The sequence below is a fragment of the Ictidomys tridecemlineatus genome, chromosome 5, assembly GCF_052094955.1.
Source record: "Ictidomys tridecemlineatus isolate mIctTri1 chromosome 5, mIctTri1.hap1, whole genome shotgun sequence".
NCBI classification, from domain to species: Eukaryota; Metazoa; Chordata; class Mammalia; order Rodentia; family Sciuridae; genus Ictidomys; species Ictidomys tridecemlineatus.
Genome location: NC_135481.1, coordinates 99274972 through 99280971, shown reverse-complemented (window position 1 = coordinate 99280971; position 6000 = coordinate 99274972). Strand labels below are relative to the sequence as shown.

The 6000-nt window shown below is 54.6% G+C and overlaps 1 long non-coding RNA gene across 1 annotated transcript; it reads left to right on the top strand.

The window, feature by feature from the left end:
* Positions 1–1750: 1750 nt before the first annotated feature.
* On the top strand, positions 1751–2800 carry LOC144377565 (uncharacterized). The gene is made up of 2 exons (XR_013438556.1): positions 1751–1933; positions 2393–2800. It is a non-coding gene; the product is annotated as an uncharacterized LOC144377565 (long non-coding RNA).
* Positions 2801–6000: the final 3200 nt, after the last annotated feature.

Genomic DNA, 6000 nt, shown 5'->3' with positions numbered 1-6000 from the left:
TGGTTAACTTTGGTGCCTTGTGTAGTTGTCCTGCCTCTTTTGGGGGCCCCAGGGTGCATCTACCAGACAGGTCCAGTAAATCTTACCCTACACCAAAGCCCAAATCATGGGTCCCTACTTCAGTCCACTGAAGACAAGTGTCCTAGCCTCCCAGCTGAGCTCCTGGCAGCTCTGGTCTCTATCAGTCAATCCTCTTCCTTCTAGGCATGACACACCCTGGCTTAGAACCTTCCTTGGTTCCTTGTTCCCTGTCCAGACTCCTCAGCACAAGGAGCAAAGCCCTCCACTATCTCTTCAGTATTTTAATTTTTAAAAAGCTCTTACATACACATGGCGAAAGGGAAAAAAAATTATCAAAGACCATGAAAAGATTCTCAGTGCAAAGTGGGTTGGTCTCCTTTCTGTTCCAAATCTTCAGTTCTCCTAGGAGGGAACCTCGGTGAGCAGTTATTTGGTATCTACTTTCAGCAGTAGTAGATGCACAAAGGAGCTTAGATCTATAATATGGATCCCCTGGGGGTAGATCTGGGCCCAGGACAAGGATCTGGAATTGGGCCAGAGAGACCCCTATCTTGTTCTGGGGTGCTAAATTGAAGGTCAGCTGACAGCCCCTATCCCCACATTGGAGGGATTTATTCTTCATATACTCCTAGGCAAGGTGTGTGTGTGGGTGCACGTGTGTGCACAGGTGTGCCCTTGGTCCACATCCAGTATGTTTATATTTTTGCCTGAGTTGGGGAGTTGGGCTCCCCAAGCCAGCTCCTGAATGGCCTGAAGATTCTCTGGAAGGAACAGAGCAAGTGTGTGGGACAAGGAGGGCAGTGACCACAGAGGCTAGCTATGCTCTGGAATATCCAGAACCTTCTTCACCAACAACCACACTCCTCTCCCTCTCCTGTCACCCACAGGGCTTGGTGAAACTGGCAGAATTGCACTGTAGGTGGCAACCTGGGGGGCTTTGGCAAAAAGAAAGAGCAAAGGAGAGAAATAGTTGAACTTCCCACCAGCTTCCGACCAGCCAGGGCGGGGTGGTGCATACCTGTGATCCCAGTGGCTCAGGAGGCTGAGGCAGGAGGATCACAGGTATGAAGCCAGCCTCAGCAACTTAGCAAGGTTGTAAGCAACCTAGGTAGACCCAGTCTCAAAATAAGAAGTAAAAAGGGCTGGGGATGTGGCTCAGCAGTTAAGCACCCCTGAGTTCTATCCTTGGTACCAAAAATCAAAACCAAAACCAAACCGACTTCAGGCCTGACAGTGAGCCAGGCATTGTTATATACAAGTTCTCCATTAAAATCCTTGAGGCTGGTTGTGGCTATTATTCTCCTTTGACAGGAAAATACCCATCCTAGATGCTGTTGTTACCCCACTTAACAGATGAGGACACTGAGGCTCAGGGTATTTAATAATTTGCCCCTCTCTGGCTTCCCTCCTCTCCCATCTGAAGGGGCTTCACTCCCTTCTAGCTCAGCTTCCCAGACCTGACCCTCTGCCACCACTAACTCTGCCGGGGGCTCTGGGGTTTTGTTGCAGGGAGGAGTGAGCACTTGAATTTTGGAGCCATGGGCTCTGGTTCTGGGGCAGCTGGAGCTACAGGAGGTCCTCTGCATCTCAATACAGGTTTGAGAGGCCAGGGCGCCTGACCATACTGATGGCCAGCACCCTGGGAGAGCCTGCTCTGGAATGTGGGGTCACGTGGACACAAAGGAATTAACTCTGTGCCCCTGGGTCTCAGCCCAGATGGTCATGGCCATGTGACTACCTCTTACAACTGCCCCTACTCTTTGCCCCTTGTCTGCCTGGAGCTGTGGGCTCTGTTGGTTTTGGATCAGAGATGGTGGCTTAGGGAGCTGCCAATTTGCCCACTCTGGTAGGGGCCTTCTCTAAGTCTCAGGACAGGAGACAGAGGCACAGAGGCAGCAGGGAGCTTCCCAAGGTGAAAAAGAAAGGCGGGGGCGGGGGGGGGGGTGTTGGTGCTTTGGAGACAAAGGAGCTCCTGCAGGGTCCTCTGCCTCACCTGGCTAAGCTACCTGGCCAGACTCCTTGCTGGAAAGCAGCATCTCAGGCTCCAGGCTGGTCCTGCCCTAGCAGAGCCTCTAGGACCCTGGGCGAGTGGGGAGCCTGGCAGCTCCGGTGGCCCCAGGGACAGCCCCCCTAGCCTTCTGACTCCTACCTGATCTTGGCCTTGACCCCCTGCAGAGACAAAAGTGGGGGTCAGCTGGTGTCTGGCAGCCACAGCCCTCCTGATAGCCTCCACCTCCTTTTTCTTAACCCTGCATGGTCCAGGTCAAGCCCTCCTCCCTGGGAGCCAACCAAGCCTGAGTGCGGGGGGGGGGGGGGGGGGGGGGGGGGGGGGGGGCTCCTAATCCTTTCATCTGCCCTCTTCCTGCTCCAGGGGCCTCTTCCCAGGCTCTCTCTCTCCACTGAGGCTGAGGGCCTGCAGCAGGGTCCCGTGCACTGCAGGATGGCAGAGGTGGCCGGGCTGAGCTGGCCGCGGAAGAGCACACAGCACACACACACTCCATTGCTTCTGCGTGGAGTGCTGCTGCTCCTTTTCCCTTTGTCTCCGGTTACTCCCCTGCCTCTCCTCCGGCAAGGCCCTGCGTCTGTGGAAACTTGTGTTCACCCATTTCACCCAGCAAGCGTCGTCTATTGATCTATGTTTGTTTGGGGTTCAAATCCTGACTCCGCTATTCACTTTGGACAAGCTATTTGCTCTCTTTGGGCTTTGGTGTCCTCGGTGCCGCATGAGAACCCCCCTCACACGTTGTTGGAGAATAAAGCAGAGTGTGTGTTAATTGTCTGCAGAATCCAAGCTTCTGGGCTTGCAGAGATGTTACTCTTCTTGCTTCCCTTACTCGTGTGTGTGTGTGTGTGTGTGTGTGTGTGTGTGTGTGTGTGTGTGTTGGGGAGGATGCTGGGGATGGAACCCACGTATGCTCTACCACTGAACTATCCCTGGCCCTTTTTAGTTTTTATTTTGAAACAGAGTCTCATGCCTGTAATCCTAGTGACTTGGATGCAGGCGTGAAGGTGCTGGATGAGAAGGGAGCTGGGGTGCCCAGGGACTCTGAGGGCTGACAGCAGGAGCTATTCAAGGCCCTAGTACCAGGGACAGGAGGGAGAAAGGAATCAGGGTTATCCCTCAGCTCCATGTTCGGGGAGGCAGCCTGAAAGCAGGCCTGAGGTGCCAGAGACCACGGGTCAGAAGAGGGTAGAGGACAGGTGAGCAGGAGGATGCGCAGGTCTGGTCTTAAAGACTGGCCTGGACAGGAGATGGTCCTCGGAGTGGGTGACAGCTGGAGGTGTGACTTTGGATTGGGACCCAGGGAAGGTGGGCAGTCTGAGAAGGTGGGAGGGGATGCTGGGAGCGAATGCACCTGAACTTGGGGGCGGGGCAAGAAGAGCAGGACAATGGCAGGAAGTAGTGTCTTGCTTCCTAAGGAGACCTGCAGATGGGGACCCTGGTGGGGCCTGCTGGACCGAGATGGACGGAGATACAGCTGGAAAGGGTCCAGGAGACCTGGGCCAGAGGGATGGCTTCAGAGTGGAGGGGCCCAAGCCAGGACGCAGGATGTGAGGGGTGGTGGGGACATATGGGCACAGTTGCCCAATTTGTCCTGGGTCTTGGCTCTGAAGGGCAAGAGGCAGCCTGGCAGGAGGGGCAAGTGGGAAGAGTTTCTCTGATGCAAGATGAGAGGGAAATAGCACAAAGAGCTGGGTGGGAAGGACAGGTTGGCTGTACTAGAAGGGTGACGGTCATTAACAGAGTGACAGCCTTTAAGAGGAAAAGGGACATCCAGGAGATGTGTGATTTCCCAGGCAGTATAAGGTACTGGAAAGCCATAATTTATATCAACCATCTTCCATTTACTCGGCATCATCTACTAGGTGCCAAACACCAGTGTACATACTACACGCACGCGTATACACACACACACACACACACACACATACACACACACACACACACTCTCTAACCCACTCAGGCACCCTGTAGGCCTATGAAGTAGATGCTGTCATATTCCCCATTTTACAGAAGGAACCCTGGCACGGAGATGTTAGGTAGCTTACTCCAAGTCACACAGCCCACATGCCAACAAGTGGTATTGCTGATGTGTGGGGGTGGGAGGATGAGGGGGCGTGAGGGATGACTCCAGAGGTATGTCATGGATTCCAGGGCCAGATTGCCTGGGTTTCAATTCCCACTTATCTGCTTCACTTCTCTGTTGCTTTGTTTCCCCGTGAGGAAAATGGGTGTGAGAAGGTGGTACCTACTTCATAGTGCTGTTGGGTGAATTAAATGTGCAAGTTCCTGGAGGTCTGGCATATAGGGGGCACAAATGGGGTTAGAATTGGGTGCTGTCTGACTCGGAGAGCAGAGGGTGATAGACAGATGGCTGCCATTCCTCCAGGCTTTTCTAGGGTATTTTTCTATTTCTTGGCTCTGCCCTGGGTGGGACAGGACCCCTTGCAGGCAGGTGGAGAAGCAGCTTGTGGCAGAGTTACAGATGCCTTTGGGACCAGAGGCCAGTCTCTTTGCTCTACTTGGTGGTAGGTACGGGGCCTTCTGCACAGTACTCTGAGAGCTTCAACCTCCTCTGGGCACAGACCGCCAGCAATACCCCACTTTGCTGGGTGGTAGTGGGGATCAAATGAGTGCATGGGTGTGAGCAGGCGTGCCCAGCTCAGTGCTCGCACCCGGCAGCACTTCCACCACCTCTACAAACCTGGATGGAGCTCCCAGCAGGGTCAGGCACTGTTCTAGAAGAAATGACCCAACGAGTCCTGGACCCTGGAGTAGTGCCTCAGTAGCCAGTCAATGCTGGGAATGTGGGGGAAGGGGTTGTCTCTGCAAGGGTCATGAAACAGCTCAGGAGGTGCCAGGATTCATTGATCAGAAAAGGAAGGAGGGCTGGGGCCGTGGCTCAGAGGTAGAGTGCTCGCCTAGCATGCGTGAGGCACTGTGTTCCATCCTCAGCACCACCTAGAACTAAAAAATAAATATTAAAAAAGAAAAAGGAGAGCAGAGACCACCTCTCCCCTTTGCTTTGTAACTAGCACCATGGGATGTCCTGGGTCCCTCTGTCTTGCCCAACCTAAGTCAGCTTTCTGTGGACCACAGTTGCTCTGGGCAGCCCCTGGTTCCATGCCTATGTAACCAGGAAGAAGCCAGGCCAGGCCTGTGAGCACCAGGGGACAGTGGCAGGGCCTCCTGCTCAGAGGATTTGCTTCCAAACCCTACTTGGGGCCCTGGAAACCAAATTCCCTTGTGTCCGGGCGGTGTGATTTTCCAGGCAAGGGAGGAGTTTGTTTGGGGGATACTGTGGGTTCTGGGCAGGCCTGACTTCATGGGTGTGCACTGCTGTGGTCACACGGGGCCCCACATTCCGAAGGGATGCCACCATCTTGCGATTCTGAGTAATTCTGAATAAGAAGTCCCTACAGTTTAGTTTTGCTGTGGGCTCCCAGAATCATGTAGCTGGACCTGGTCCTAGGACCTGGGGTGCTCTTGTGTCTCCCACAGTGGATGTAGGGGGTTATTCGCCTGCCCTTGAGAGGTGCAGGATTAGGTGGGGGAGGGAGAGCAGGAGGGCTGCTGGCTTTGTCCCTGGGGAGGCCCAGGAGTGGCTGAGACCTATGGTACCGAATAAAGTAAGCCCGGCAGCCAGACTGGGTTTGCACTCCAGCCTGCGGCCGGTCAGCCGCGTGCTCCTCAGCAGACATTTAATATCTCTGAGCAGCTTCCTCATCTGAAGCACGGGGCTGGTGTGAGGGTTCACACGAGGTCGTGCATGAAAGTACCTGGAGCAGAGCAGGTGCTTAGCAAGTGTTTGCTGTCGCCCCTGGGGCTGTGGGCAAGGAGGCAGCGGTAGGTGACTGAGTGTTCTGTGTGGGAGGCTGTGGGAGGGGAGGCACAGAGCCCTGGCCAGCCCTCCCGGGCGCTCAGAGTGTCCAACATCACGGTTGGAACCAAGTTCCAGGAAATGGGCTGCCAGCTCC